This window comes from Rhinoderma darwinii, chromosome 7 (assembly GCF_050947455.1).
Source record: "Rhinoderma darwinii isolate aRhiDar2 chromosome 7, aRhiDar2.hap1, whole genome shotgun sequence".
Lineage (NCBI taxonomy): Eukaryota > Metazoa > Chordata > Amphibia > Anura > Rhinodermatidae > Rhinoderma > Rhinoderma darwinii.
In genome coordinates this window covers 130,832,582-130,849,000 of record NC_134693.1, presented here as the reverse complement: position 1 = coordinate 130,849,000, position 16,419 = coordinate 130,832,582, and the positions used below count along the sequence as shown (strand labels likewise).

The following is a 16,419-nucleotide window of genomic DNA, read 5'->3' as shown; positions in this document are numbered from 1 at the left end:
GCCCAATGGCTGTGTCTGGTATTGCAGCTCAGTCCCGTTTACTTTATTGCTGCAATACCAGACATAGCCCATAGAATAGAGTGGTGCTGTTCCCGAAAAAAACATGGAACTGAACTGCAGTACCAGACACAGCCCATGGACAAGAGTGGTGCTGTTCCTGAAAAAAATGGGGCTCCGATTAGAAAAAAGGAGTCTGCTATTTTTCCAAAAAGAATCCCACTTTTGTCCATGGGTTGTGTCTGGCATGGCAGCTCAGCCCCGTTCACTTGAATGGGCTGACCTGCAATACCTGGCACAGCCTGTTGACTAGAATGGTGCTATTTTTTTGAAAAAAATTAGTCTGAGCTGCAATACCAGATACAGCCAGTGGACAAGAGTGGCGCTATCTTTTTCATTTTTTTCTAATTTAATTTACTCTCAATCTCAATACTATAAATTGTGAAAAGGTCCTCTTTACAATGCAACTACCACCAACTGCAATACCAGACACAGCCCATAGACAAGAGTGGCGCTATTTATAATTAAAAAAAAGACCAATTTTTCTCATGTTATACACCGAATTTCAATCTCACACAATAAGTTGTAGGTGAAAGGGTCTTCTTCAGAACTGCAACCAAAAATAATGGGATTGCTCATCGTAAAAGGGATGCCCATATGAAATATTAGATTGTAAGCTCTTGTGCGCAACTTTGTTACAATTTTTTTTTTCATGTAAATAAGACATTTCTTCCACATGTGCGATATGTTGTTATTGCTGTTCTGGATGTACGGTTATATACTGTCTATTACATCAGATATAGAATACATTTAGGTTACTGAACAACCTGACCCATGTCACCGGGGAGTATTCCATCTACTTCGGTATTCACGGCTGCCGTTCTCACTGGCTTAACCTGGGCCCAGTTAATGAATTGTTGTAAAACAAGCCTTTTACATCAATTAATTAACTGAGTGCAGGTTAATTCAGTCAAAAGTCAGTTCTGCATAGGAAAACAGATAAATGTCTACCAGATAAAATGGGTCAGGATGAAGATATTGCTGCTCTCTATATGCAGCAGCATAGTGCAAGCACATGAGATCTACGAACTCATCACTCATGCAGGTTGAAGGCCTTAAAGTGGTTGTATGATATTATAAAAATCAAATTTTTTCTCTGAAAACAGCGCCACCCTAGTCCACAGGCTATGTCTGGTATTGCAGTTCAGCCACATTCGCTTAAAGGGGTTGTCCCACGACTGACACTTATCATAGGTGATAAATGTCTGGTCGTTGGGGGCCCCACCACTGAGACCACCACCGATCACTAGAACGGGCATGCAAAGACCCCTCATATATCCTCACTGCACCCTTCCAAATTAAGAGGAGCTTGAATGGAGCTGCAGGGGAGCGCTTTACTCAGCTGTCTAAGTCAGTCCTATAGACTTATAATGGTGCTGCACCGCAGCTCAATTTAAAGTTCTCCTCACTGCAGTCGTGCAGAGAGGAGAAACTGGACCCCTGTTCTAGTGATCATTGGGGGTACCTTTGAAGGGGAAAGGAGCTGAGTCATCAGACATTAGTCACATACCCTGTGGAAAGGTGATAAATGTAATACCCCTTTAAATGGGTCGGAGTTGCAATACTAGACACAGACCATGGGCAAGAGTGGCGCTATTTGGGGAAAAAAAAAGACCTTTTTTTCTAATCTTTTACAACCAGCTGGTGAAAAACATTAAGGTCTAGGGAGAGTGTGTGCGTGAATTTAATTTCTATGGGCTAATGCACACGCCATGGTTTCCACGGTCCGTGCATTGGCCGGAAACCCGGACCGCAAAAAGATAGGACAAGTCATTATACGGTCTGGGTCCAGGCTAATTGAAATCAATGTGTGCACGGTCCGTGAATTGTGGGCGGCCCGCGAATGACACTCCGCGGCCGTCCGTGCCGTAATCATGGGCCATGCAGACGTATTTTCGGACATAATTCGGGGGTAAAACGCCCGATTTACGTCCGTAAATAGGGTGTGTGAACCCAGCCTAACTCTTTCCTAATTCAATTTAACCAGCTGTTTGTGGTAGAAATGAAACCATGGCAAGAACAGCCTCGTAACCCCTGCAATAAAACAAAAATCAATTCCTGTTGCTTATATGGCGGCAAAATAGTCACCAGACCTATCTCACATTGTCCGCGTCATGGCCGTACCTTGGTTCTACTGAAACTAACTAAAGGCGCCCATACACTTACGATAGCTGTCGGCCGAGTAAAGCTATTCCTCCCAACTTCCCCATGCACGAGCGTGCCGAGTGTGCGTGTATTTTCAATGGGGAGAGGGGAATAAGCAATTACCAGACCCCTCTAAGGCTGGGTTCACACGACCTATTTTCCGGCGTAAACGAGGCGTATTATGCCTCGTTTTACGCCTGAAAATAGGGCTCCAATACGTTGGCAAACATCTGCCCATTCGTTTGAATGGGTTTGCCAACGTACTGTGCAGACGACCTGTAATTTACGCGTCGTCGTTTGACAGCTGTCAAACGACGACGCGTAAATGGACTGCCTCGGCAAAGAAGTTACACTTATATACATTATATGAAGGGCACTTCTTTGCCACGTAATTTGAGCTGTTCTTCATTGAACTCAATGAAGCACAGCTCAAGATTTACGAGCGTCTCAGACGCCTCGCAAAATGCGAGGAGGAGCATTTACGTGTGAAACGAGGCAGCTGTTTTCTCTTGAAAACAGTCTGTCTTTTCACACGTAAATGACAGCTAACGTGTGCACATACCCTAACAGCGGCTTGCCTCCCGTGGGAACGAAGGATTGGGTATATTGACATCTAACAAGCCCGATCCTTTTTTAATCTGTCGTTGGGTGGAGGGTTGAGACACCCCTATACACATTAGATCAACCGGTCGCACTGACTTCTATCTAATGTGCATGAGCACTCTGAGATCACCATAGATCTACGGGTACGGCCTTTCGAAACCGGCTGGCCAATCTGATAATTCCTTTTTGGACTGAGGAAGGAAATCTTCACAAGCCTCTGGAGAACATCATGCAGATGATGGCTCTTGTCAGAATTCATCCCTAGATCCTAGAGATGCAAGGCAACAGTTCTAACCACTGAGACAAATTATAGGCCATGGATACACCATTTTGATTGAGTTTTTGATGAAGTTTTTTGGTCAGGTTTTTAAGCCAAAAACAGTGGTGGACACAAAATAAAGGCGACGGATGAGTCTTTTCTTTATTCCTCCCCTTCTTTTTGGATCTACTTCTGGCTTTTGCTCAAAAAACAATAGAACCGCAGGAGGTCCCTGTGGGGTCCATGTGCAGACATAATATGGAGGCTAAACCGTGCACAAAGTATGGCCTTTTATTTATTACGTATTTTTATAGCTGGGCGTTTCAAGGTATTTGACCGATTTGGTGACCATTGGTCCCACGAAAGTTGGAGCAGACAGTAAGATCTTTTGTCAGATATTTTATAACACAACATGTTTCAGTGCTTAACCACTGATAATAGTCCCCGCCCATGCGGAGCTTCTCCTAGGTTCGATTAATGGTCCTTTTGAACCATAAAAAGAAAAGTTTACTCCGTCCTGACGGAACTACAGAGAGCGTCTTCCTGTACCTACTGTACCTCTTTATTTGGGTGCCCTTTACAGTTGGTTACCTGAGCTATAGAGTAGCAGAGCAATAGAGGTTGCAGAGATTGCAATTCCAACTGGGCACCTTTTTCTGTGGTACCCCCAGGCATTTCTAACCGATACGGGAGCAGCAGGGGGTGATGTGGAAGCACAATGACTTATTACGGAATGCTTACTGCAAAATGATATAATCACACTAGACGGAGCTATCTCACTATACATATGGATGTGATATTGTAGTAAGATCCGATCTGGGATTTTATATTAGGTCCACAAAAAGCTTATGTATTTGGGACCAGGACCCCCATGCTTCAGCCAAACAATTTTGTGACCCCAATTTTCCCTTTTTGGATCATTTGCACCTTTATTAATATTTTTTTATTACACAAAAATATTATTTTTAGAAATTTTCTCATCATTAGCTCTAGTATTTTACATATTCAAGCCACAACACCCAGAACCTTTGCAATTCCGCTGATCCAAAGTTAGATCAACATTCTATGACTGTCTATATTAGGTTCAGCAGAACCGGGGGGGGGGGGGGGGGGTCACGGCCATATTACAGCCGAATAATCGGATCACAATTGGGATCTTTGCAGAATCGTAGCATACAACCCCAGCCTTAGCTGTCATTGGTTGTGTCATTTACAATTACTATATCGATATTTGATTTTGTGGATGCATCACAACGGTAGTCGAAGGCAAGCGGATGAATATACCCTCATATATATGTATATAGGGCATCTGTTTGTTTGACCCTCCCTGATGTCAAACGGTGAACACGAAGTCTCCGAGCTTAGCTCAACAAAAGTCCTTCCACAATTAAATATTCATAACAACGTGTGTAAAGCCGGGGGAGGGGGACTCTTATTAAATACATGAGATGCAAAACCACTCTAGAGGACGGCACCTAAGCGTCTCGTACCCTTATCTGTCACAGCGGCCTTGGTCTTTTTGCCTTATAACACGATTCAACGTAATTGTTTGTGTAAACAGCTTCCTTATGAATGTTTCTAATTTGGACATTCCCAATTAGCTTGTAACTTGCTTCTCTAATTACAAACAGTTCTGCTTTTTGCCCGGGCCGATCAGCAGCAGCGGGGATGATGACCTCAATTTGTTGCAGCATGGAAGAGGTTAATCTTTGCACTGTTTAGTCCTCCTTATGTTTCTCAGTTTGTTGCAGCAGCGAAGAGTTTCATCTTTGCACTGTTTAGGGTCAGACTGTTTTTGGGGCAATTTTTTGTTAGAAAAAGTTGCCAAATTGAGCTGCTCGGCTTCTGTCGGAATCAAATAGAAATATATTTCAGTCGTGGATTAGCATGTTAGGCTGTGGTGTGTGTTTGTGGGGTATGGAGCGTCCGCAGGCCCGTGGCAAATCTGTGACAAAATTCATCTCGCGACAGGTAGAGCATGCTGGGATTTCAAAAACAGCAGCATGACCTGAAAACCTACAAGTTGTTTTTTTTTTTTTAAATCCTCTTGACTACAATGGAACATCTGTAATTTTCCATAGTGGCCAAAATGCAAATAAAATGGGGATATTCGGGTTGTTTTTGCCACTGCGATTTTCCATTACAGCAGCCATATACACTTTTTGACTCATAGACTTGAGTCTAATGAGGGATCCGTGAAAATGGACGAAAATAGGACATCTATATTTTTCACGGGCCCTTCACAATGTCGGTTAAAATAAGGGCCGTGTGAACAGCCCCATTAAATTGCATGGGTCTGTGTGCTGTCCGTTTTTTTAACGGACAGCACATGGACGTATAATATGGTCTCGTCTGAATAAGCCCTTAGGCCGGGTTTCCACGCAGCGTAAACGCTGCGGAATTTCCACAACGGAATACCGCAGCATTTACAGTAGCAGCAAAGTGGATGGGAATTTGAAATTCTCAAGCCCACGCTGTGGAAAAAAACTTGCGGTGCCGAGTTTAATTCCGCCGCATATCGATTCATGCTGCGTTTTTGTTGACTTTCTGTTGCGGGATTTCCCCATTGAATTCAATGGAGATGCAAAACCCGCAACAGAAAGCCAAGTGTTGTGACTTTTGCGTCATAATCGCAGAAGAAAAAAATCATACTTACCCAGAATGCTCTACTCCTTCCTTCAGTCCGGCCTCCTGGGATGACGTTTCATCCCATAGGACCACTGCAGCCAATCATAGGCTGCAGCATCACATGACCTGCAATGTCATTGTAGGAGGCCGGACTACGCGCCAAGAGGGAAGGGGGTAAGTACCAACGGGTTGTTTTTTTTTTTCAAGCGCTGCTTTGCGCAGCGGAAATGTGGTGCGATTTTTCAGACGGAAGGTGCTGCGGGTTGCAGGTCGGATACACTGCGCATTTTTTACGCAGCGTATTCGACCTGTGGGAACCCGGCCTTAGGCTGGGTTCACACTGTGCGTTTTTGTTGCGTTTTTAATAAATGTTTTTGTTGGGGTTTGGTAGATGAAGTCCCGTGTCTCTCAATAGGAATTCATTAACCAAAGCAATAAAGCGCATTTGTTAAAAACGCAACAAAAACACACAGTGTGAACCCAGCCTCAGGCCTTATTTACACGAAAGTGTGCGTTTTGCACGCGTAAAAGATGCAGCGTTTTGCGCGTGTTGCAGTTCCGTGTGTCATCAGTGTTTGGTGCGTGTCTGCGTTATTTTCGCGCGTTTGCCATCCTTATGTCACGTGGTTTTGACCTTTACAAAATGAAATGAAGGAGGTGGTTTTCTTTTTCCCATTTCTTGAGCAACTGTTGCGCGAATCACGCGCGTCCCACGGATGTGCGTCCGTGTGCTGTCCGTGATTTTCACGCACCCATTGACTTCAATGGGTGCGTGATGCGCTCAAAACGCTCAAGTATAGGACATGCTGTGAGTTTCACGCAGCGAACACACACTGCGTGAAAAACACGGAATGTCTGAATGGCCCCATTGACTAACATAGGTCCGTGCGACGTGCGTGATTTTCACACGCGTATCACGGACGTGAAATACGCTCGTGTAAATAAGGCCTTAGGCTGGATTCACACGAGCATGGCGTTTTTGCGCAGGCAAAAAACGCGGCATTTTGCCTGCGCAAAAGGCACTTAACAGCTCCGTGGGGCAGCAGCATTTATTATTTATTCCTTTTGGATCTATTTCTGGCTTTGACTCAAAAAAACGTGTGAAAAACTGCACCAAAAACTGCATGTGTGATTCCAACCTTATAGCACATTTGTTTTATAAACCGCAGCATACTACGGACAGGGCATTTTTATGTCATTATTTTGAGGGTTTACATTCTGTTCCGCCCATACAGTTCATGGTACAGTTTTTTAAAAAAGAAACACCATTTGGCCAAATTCACACTTGCAGTTTTTGCTACAGTTTTTTCTAAGGCCGGAATCACACACAGCGTTTTGCTATTTTTCGTGGCAATTTTGTTTGTTTTCTTCCGTGGTGTTTTTTTTAGGTCAAAAACACTGCGGCCAGATGTTACTTTAAAGTTTATAGTGAAATATAGAAAACACGACATACAAAGCGTTTTTGATTTGTGGCTTTTTTGCGGGTCACTGCCATTTTAGATTCCAAACACGGCATGCTCTGGGCATGACAGTTTGTTTTTATGGGCTCATCCACACGCTGCCGAATTGCCACGTTTTTTCTGGTCAGAATTTTGGCCGTAAAAAAACGCAGCAGAATGCATTAGCAGCTTAGAGGATGAGATTTAAGAAATCTCATCCACACGCTGCGTAAAAATTCCAAGCCAAAAATGACCTGCGGTGCGTATTTTTCGGATGCAGCATGTCAATTCCTGCTGCGGAAAGCGGTCAAAATTGCTGCGTTGTGAATATACACAGCAATTTACGCACCATGTTCTGCCGTAAAAACTGCAGGAAATGGTGAGTTTTTGCCGCAGCGGAAAGCCTTTGACTTTCAACGGAATTGCTGCAGAAATTCCGTTGTGTGTGGACAAGCCCTAAGGGTATGTGCACACAGGCTATTTTCAGCCGTTTTTTGGGTCGTAAACGTCCCGAAAAACGTCTGCAAAATCGGAAGCAGAATGCCTCAAAACATCTGCTCATTGATTTCAATGGGAAATACGGCGTTCTGTTCCGACGGGGGCGTTTCGTTGCGCCTCATTTTCAGAAAAACGGCGCGTAAAAAGACGGCCCACAAAAAGAAGTGCTTGACACTTCTTGAGCCGTTTTTGGAGCCGTTTTTCATTGACTCTATAGAAAAACCGCTCCAAAAACGGCCATAAAAAACGCGAGTGGCTTAAAAAACGTCTGAAATTCAGGAGCTGTCTTCCTTGGCAAACAGCTCCGTATTTTCAGACTTTTTTTTAGTAAGCGTGTGAACATACCCGAAGTGGTTTTCCCATAGGCTTCAAAAAACTCCAGAAAAAAAACAAATTTTCAAAATGTTACAAAAATAATAATTTTACAAGCGTTAAAAGCTATAACGGATTAATAACACTCGAACTGCGCCACCCCGGTGACCCGAGTGTGAACAACGCCTTGGTCTTCCCGTTGCATCATTTTGTTGCAGTAAGGAAGAGGTTAATATTGCACTGTTTATTCCTCCTGTTGGAAAAAAACAAAGTACAGGAATATACCTCGCGTGTTATTACGCCCGTCGCAGGGGGGGGGGGGTTATCTGACAAAAAACAAACGTTAAAGCAAATAGACAACAGCAGCAGAGCAGATGGACACAAAACTCTACGTAGATGTGTTTACAATAAGGCCCTGACAGCGTAGGCATATGGCGGAACGGGTTGGAGTGGTTACCGGTTCACACTCCACCGCAAGAACGTGTTGTTTTTGTTTGTCTTTGTTTGGCACGCAACTGTAACAAACAAACAACTTCTGAGGTGTCTCCTCTAGAGCCGCAGCGTTCTCCCCTTCCCTCCCTGCCACTCGGAGCATAAAAAAGATGAAGCCAAAGTGGGAGGAATCTTACAACTTGATGGGATTTACTAACCCTGCCCTCTGTTTTGTCTCCACCAGGGGACAAAGATGCTCCTCTTTCTGACTTTTAACCCCTTTTGCTATTTTTTTTTTCCCTTAAAGGGGCAGTAAACCTAAAAGCTAATGTTCTACCAACACCACATATATATGTACATATTAATATTGGAAGGGTATTTTCTGGATTTCCCATCTGTCATCCCATAGAAGAATCCTACAGTCAGTTTCTCCCGGCATGGCTGATAACAGTTTACAATAAAATTCAACTGCCCAGCCTACATAGAGAAGATGGATTTTACGTGTAGTGTCTCTTTAAATTGTTCATAACTTTTTGTATGTGATTATTTCTTTTATGCATCATCGGAGTTTATTGTTTTTGGTCGTCAAGTCGTATCTTGTTAGGTTTTGTCTATTGTCGTTTCGACTGGTGCTTTTATTTAGCTGCGTGGCTTTATCTAGGACTTGTGTTTGTGGTTTTTTTATGTTGTGTCCTCAGGTTGTTGCTTTGTGTTTATGCTGCATAAAGGGCATTTGTAAATATTGCTCAGGGTTAATTTCCTAGGGCCATTTTGCCTTTTTATCTAAAGGTTAAACTTCTACACTCTCCGGTAGTCCACCCTTCATAATAATAATAAAAAAGTGTTCCCCCCCCTCCCGTTTCTTGTGTTTGATCAAGGATGAGTGTGTGCCCGTTTGATGGCCTTTTCAGAAAGCTGCCACCAGCCCGGTCAGGTCAAAGGTTTAACAGCAATTAAGCCTAGTTGCTTTAGAGACAAATGCATTTTTTCACCTGCCGCCAGTAGGAAAAAGAAAAAAAAGAGAAGCCATGGCTCATTGTGTTGGGTGTTTGAACTGATTATGTTTAGAGGCTGGTTGTGATTGGTTGGGTAAGGCGTGGCTGCCAGGATGGTTTTGCATGTTGTCAGTCCATGAGCCACCCGTGCAATGTGTCTACAACCTGAGGAAACTAAAGGCTCTCCTTACAACAAGGCTTATTAGCTCTTCTCCGGGCCCCAGCTCTCTTGTTTGTGGTGGCAGCTAAATGGAGTTTGTCAGGTTTGTCAATATGCGATTGATTTTGTAATTTTCTTCTTTCCCTCCCGTGAAACTTGCCATAATCGTTGTTTTTGAGAAGTATAAAGACGCCTCGGCTTTGTTTACTAAGTTTCCCCGGTTCCTTGCAAAAATTCCGGTCACTGCTCCTGGTAGCTTTTCGTCTTTTGTTAAGGATCCTTTTTGGCTTTTCTTTTTAGGTCCCCCCCTCCTCCTCTTTCTCTCTTCTCTATCGTCCTCTCATTGAACCCCCCCCCCCTTCTCGTCTTCTGCTTTGGGCTTTTAACAAAACAACTGACAGCGACCACTTCTCAGATACATGTCTTTAATTTCTATCAGCTGCTGTTATCAAATTTCCAGCCCGGCGGCAGCGTGTGCACTTCTGATTCCACGTGTTTGCCCGGCACGATGTGTGTGAGCTCCTGTTTTTGTCCGTTTGTGAAAGCCGTCCTGGATAGATGAGTCGTAGCGTTCGCTCTTCCGGGTGGTTTTCTTTTCTATTGACGTGGGTCGGTGTCGATCATGCTTGTTGGTATTGAGGACGGCTCGTTTCCAGTCTTGTATTGAGCTGTCCTGGTTGATTGTAGATCCCGTCTAAGAATTTTTTTTTTGTGTTTTTGTCTTGTGACGTAGAGGAAGTGGTTGATTATTTTTTTTTTCCCTTTTTTTTTTTTTGCTGAATTGTGTCGGTCAAATCTTTAGTAACCAGAGCTAAATGGAGGTAATTCTCAGTGTCAAACCAGCAACGTCGTCCTTTCACTGCTCCTAACAAGATTTCTTTTGATCTGGGGAGGGAACTCCAAGGGACAGAGAGGTAAGTTCTAACACTGGACAATTTTTTTTTCTTTTTTTTTCTTTCAACACGTACCCTCTGTGTTGCCACATTGAGCTGGCACATGTGCCCACTGCTGCAGGTGGGTGGATCTGACAGCTGGCATTTTGGGAATGTTGATGTTTTACCATGTGCTTTCAGGGAATTGGCATTGCAATAGTTAACTTCTCCACTTGCAAAGCAACAATGAAGTCATTGAAAACTTGGTTGGAGTGTTTTTTTTTTTTTCTTCTTCTCCCTTTATGTTAGGCTCCGTGTAACCAGACATATCTCCAAGGGTGTGCTCCGAGTTTATATAGTGCCATATGCTTGCACTTTTTGTATTTTATTTTTGTTTCTTTGCCCACTGGTGTGAATACTAAATACAATCACATGGCTTTGCACTTTACAGTTAGTATCGCTGCTGTTGACACTTTTAGTGTTGTTCCATAACTCCCAAAGCCACCGCAGGATATTTGCAGCTTGAAGCCTCTGGGAGATAAAGGGTTATTGCAGCGTCTGTTTCCTGCTGTTGCTGATGCAGGAACTTTGGGTAATAATGCATAAAACAACAATACTTTTTTGACTATACAAAATAGAGAAGAAAATAATTTGTTTGAGGGTTTCCGTTACTGCTGTTTTTGTATTTATTTATTTTTTAGAATTTTTTTTATTTATTTATAATTTTTTTTTTTTCCCGGTTTGATCTTTGCTTTCCAGCACTGTTGAGAGAGATGTGAACGGTGCCATTCTCACCAGCCATGAAACCTTAACTGAGAGCCGATTGGCCTGACACTTTGTAATCAAACTTGATTTATTGTTCATTAGCGAAGCATTAGGCCTCTCAGGAAAGCCAGTTATTTGTGTAGCGGCCTGTCAAACGGCAGAATGCCGGCACCTGTCATTGGGCAATCGTGAAAAAAAGGTGAAGGAAATTAGAGCTCGCAGGTCACCCACACACACAGCGGATACTCAGGTAGGCCCCTGAATGACTTTTTGTAAGACTATAGCTAGAGGGGGATATTTCCACAGTCTACTTCTCCCGCACCATATAGCAACCGGATCTAATATCCGCACTTATGTTTTTATATATGAGTGTTTTTGTTTTTTTTTATGTTTTGCCCCCCCCCCCCCATAGTGTAAATATCTGAGGTCACTTTGATCTAAGCTACAAAGGTTTTTACTATGAACTTGCAGAGACCACAAAAAAAATGGATCATTTTAATATAGAGAGGTATTGTAGAGTCCGAGAACTGCCACTTAGCGCAGGTTTGCATTTCTGTACAGCATGCAAATCATCTGCTCACCAGACACCATATACCATATATCCCTTTTTATTCTCTACGTCTGTATAGCACAGGGCCTGAAATCAAGATGCCATGGAAAGCAAAGACCAACCGTAAAGAGAGTAGAAGATCTCATATCCCCTACAACCCATTTTTGATCTTTTTGTTTTATTTTTGTTTTTTTGTTTTGTTTACAACAATAGTTTCAAAATGTATCTATCATCTATCCAAATATGGTCTGTGTGGTTGGATGATTTTGGTGATTCCTATTGCAGCATGTTTGATACCGTATATAACTTTTCCTGTTCTTTTATATAGTCCGGTATTTTCTTTATTGTTCTTTTTTTCCTTTTTTATTATAGAGGAGAGCATCACCTGCTGCACTGTAGCTTCAATGCAATGTGTAATGTAGTGTAAATATGTGTCTGTACTGTATATGTGTGTTTGTGTACTGTGTATATATGTGTGTCTATAGGTGGATCAAAGTAGTAATTTAACTGTTTATGTGTATCTGGGTAGGTGACTGAATGAGACATTTTGTATGTTAGTTCGCAGTCCTATGGAAAAAGCACAGACAACACATTGTGATATTACAGTGTGTTGTGCCGAATGACAGACTCAGCTCTGCTACATCTGCATATGTAAATTCACTTTATCTGTCTAGCTAATGTGTGTATGTAAATATATAATATAGAGAGAGAGATGACTGACGAGCTTCCAATGTAATATTATACACCGTGTCTAATTACTTGCAAAGATGCTTCCCCAGAAAGGGTATATTAGGCTAAATTCACACGTTGCGGATTTGATGCAGATTTTCATTGCGGATTTACCTTTTGCAATTCAAAAGGGTGAGATTGGCATCGAATCCACTACATCTGCGACAAATCCGCGAAGTGTGAACTCAGCCAATGATGTGCCCCGAAGAGGAGTTGTAGTCGTCCTAATATTTCTTCCATATGTGATCTAATTATCCATGCTGCATAAGAAAAAAATCTGATCAAAGGTGCTACTGATCCCTCTCAAGCGCTGGCTCTGCTTCATTGGTGAAGTTCCAGCTGGGCTATGAGAGGAATCCCAGACCAGGCAACAAAAAAACAACACAAGTGTGAAAAGAAAACATTATTTGATGAACTTGTGTCTGCCGTCATGGAAACGGGGATCCATTTCTGTTTTTTCAGCGTATAGAATGAAAACATTCAGCATTGGGGTATATTATTTTCTTGTGAATCTAAGGGATAGGAATTTTAAACATTGTCATTTAAAAGTAACAGTTTTTACAGTCGGTTTTTTTCCTCATGTTTCCAGAGGGAATGGAAATTTTATATAAATAATAAAAAAAATCATCTATCCAATCTTTCTATCCACCTGTCGTGGCAGGTGGGCTCACACAATTTGATCAAAATGTGTGCTAAGAACCTCCCTATTGTAAGTAGATATAGCAGTAATGTATATTTATTTATATTTATTGGCTTAGGTGGCATTCGTGTTCACAGAGTGTTGTCAGTCTTTTTCTTGTGTGCTATCCTATCTATCTATCCTATCTATCCTGTCTGTCTGTCTGTCTGTCTGTCTGTCTGTCTGTCTGTCTGTCTGTCTGTCTGTCTGTCTGTCTGTCTGTCTGTCTGTCTGTCTGTCTGTCTGTCTGTCTCGTATCTATCTATCTATTTCATATCTATCATCAGTAGATTATCTATAGAAATCTTCTCTATCTCTCTTGGCTGTGTATTGTAATTTGTCACAACTTATGATATTGCAACATTCTGTCAGTGGCTTTACATAGGACTGCAAGTAAACTTAATACACTGTCTATACCATGTATATGTATAGAACACAAATATATATATATATATATATATATATAAAATTTAGTATCTACTTGTGTTTTATTGTTTATACATTGACATCTGACTAATGTTAATATTCCACATCGGGACAAATTTGAGTTTTCCTGCAGTCCCATGTAAATGCAGGTAGCACATCATGCTGTCAGTGTCTAGTGACTAACTGGGGGGGGGGGGTGGTAAATGCCATTCTTGCTCTCTGCCTTTACTCCAGGTGCTGAAAATGTCAGGACATTGAGTCCAAATGCACACGACGCGTATTACGTGCGGATTTGCAGCGTGTATTTTCGTGCAAGAAATCTCATCTGCATGTTACAGATTTTTCTGCACGTAAACTGACCTGCGGTGCCGATTTTGAAATCCGCAGCATGTCAATTTATCTTGCGTTTCCCCTTGCGAATTGTATCTATTTTTATTTAATATTTAATTTTGTAATTTTTTTTTTAAAACGCACCGATTTCCACATCAAGCAAAAAGAAAACCACAACCAAATAGGTGAAAAAGTGATCCTGTTTAATTCCACATGCTGTATCTATGTATTTCCGCATTAAAGTGTTAAAAAAACGCATCTAAAAACGCACTATTAGGTGTGAATTTTACCTGCGCATTTTCTGCACCAAATTCTGCAACGTGTGCATGTAGCCGAAAGGTTCCTGCACTATAGAGAAGCAAGAGGGGACTCGAAGTTCTCATTGGGTTAATGCAGTGTGACTCATAAAGCATCCTAAAAGCACATTGCATAATCTGGCGGAGCTGGTAACACTGTAAATCATCCGTGGTTAGAAAAAAAGAAAAAAAAAAGTCATACAATTTCAAAAAGAGGAAGAATTGATTGAGATCTGCGTGTTTACCCGAATACTAGGTGCAGTGTTTACCATAACAAACTGATGCAAAGTTCCCAGACTTCTGGTGTCGAGAGGAATCTGAACCCTTGGGCCATGTTCACACGCTTAATAAAAAATGTCTTAAAATTCCGAGCTGTTTTCAAGGGAAAACAGCTCCTGATTTTCAGATGTTTTTTTAAGCGTTTTTCGCTGCATTTTTTACGGCCGTTTTTCTATAGAGTTAATGAAAAACGGGTCAAGAAGTCACATGCACTTCTTTTTCGCGGGCGTCTTTTTACCACCGCTTTTTTTGAAAATGAAGCGTAAAAAAACCGCCCCTTCGGAACAGAACGCCGTATTTTCCATTGTAATCGATGGCCAGATGTTTGGAGGCGTTCTGCTTCCGATTTTTCAGCCGTTCTTCGGGACGTTTACGGTCCGAAAACAGGTCGTGTGCACATACCCTCAATGCCTGTACAGACTGTATTATTCCAGGCTTCTCTGTTCTTGAGGCCTTGAATCAATTAGAAAGTAGACACAATAAAATTGTGGTTTGTTGCCGCCTGTTGTGTCACCTGTGCAACGTCTGTTGCCGATCTGTAACTCCACAACCTCCGGCTGATGGTAACGTTAGGTCGATGGCCTGTTTTCGGTACGCTCTTGAGCGATGTACCATGGTCCTAGATTAGGGGGTTTTGTGGAATAGATCGATATACCTTTAAGCAGTAGTGGTTGGCAACTGAGCAGTACCCGGGCCACTGGCCCATGTTTGGGCGTTTTGAAAGGGTTAGGCCTTTTTTTTTTTAACCATAGAGCAGTACACATGGAGGTTATGTCTCCAATGGGCTCACAATCTATTTCCCATTCCCAATGAAGCCAAGCTAGACTTGTCATTTAACTCTTCGATCTGCTTTAGATTTACCTGCAGACTTATGTGAAACCCTACAAAACGCATGAGATTTCCCGATGCTGAAAAACGAATTCAGCTCTGCTACATCTACACATTCATACACCATAAGTACTACTATTAGCCCATAATAGGTGGCAGGGAGGACTGCAGGCAGCAATAGGTTACGTTCCCTCTCTCATCCCAACTGATGAAATGATTTGCGCTCCCGACTTGTGTTTATTTTAAGTCGGTTCCATTAATACGTCTTAATCTGTAACAAATGTTCTGTTATGCATTCAGAGTTATTGATTTTCCTTTTAGTTTGGGAAAATAAATAAAGGCTTAGAGGAGGGGAACACACACACAACACCTGCACGGAGAGATTGTGGGAAAGTTCTGACACCATCAGTTAAAATTGTTATTGTTTGGTCCAGACTTGGCTGGTTAGGACGCAGTTTGTTTGTTTTATGGAGTGCAGACTTGGGTTACTGGAAACTTGTTTTCTTTCCCCGGCACAGACTTCAATTACGTTTTTATAGATCTTTTTTTTTTTTTGTGTGGGTTCATTAATATTTTCCTAAGAGAAGGGATAATACAGACGTAGTGAGTCGGAATCCTGCTGTCCTCTTCCAGGGCCTTTACCCCGGCTGACGGACATTGAGCTCTCTCATGCATTTGATTCCCCAGTTCACGACATGTACTCTGGAAACACGGGCGCGATGAATATTTAGTAACAAATGTAGTTGTCATTCATTATACCCCTGTACTGTGAAGAACTGGACGGCCATTGATTAGGTGAGAGATGGAACCTGCCTGTTAAACAATGAACTGCGCTTAGGTTCTTTGAGGTCTATCAGCTCCTTAAATCTGAGACATCGTTGTGCAAATAGCCCAGAATAGGGTAAACCGACAGCATCTCAAAGGTCGTCATTTGTGATATCTCAAGGGCTCCTGTTTTTTTTTTCTTCCCCTGCCTTGTATTTTCTTATTCTTTTTCATGTCTTGACAAAACAAGATGACACAAGACAGAATACATTAAATTTAGATTTTTATCTAACCTGTTATGGTGGTAGCAGTTTAATTTATTTCACTTTTTTGTGGTATCATCCAAGATGACGAGTCTTTGTACAATTACTT

The 16,419-nt window shown here is 42.1% G+C and overlaps 1 protein-coding gene across 4 annotated transcripts in view; it reads left to right on the top strand.

Annotated features, from left to right (window-relative positions):
- The window catches only part of FOXP1 (forkhead box P1), a 377,209-nt gene that overhangs the window by 260,768 nt on the left and 100,022 nt on the right, over positions 1 to 16,419 (top strand). Inside the window, exon 1 of one of the 4 annotated variants that reach the window (XM_075834037.1) lies at positions 10,342 to 10,442. The exons of the other annotated variants lie outside the window; for them this stretch is intronic. The gene's annotated coding sequence lies outside the window, so the exon portion shown is untranslated. Of the gene's footprint in view, positions 1 to 10,341; positions 10,443 to 16,419 lie in introns of those variants that run through there. 4 annotated transcript variants of the gene reach the window in all.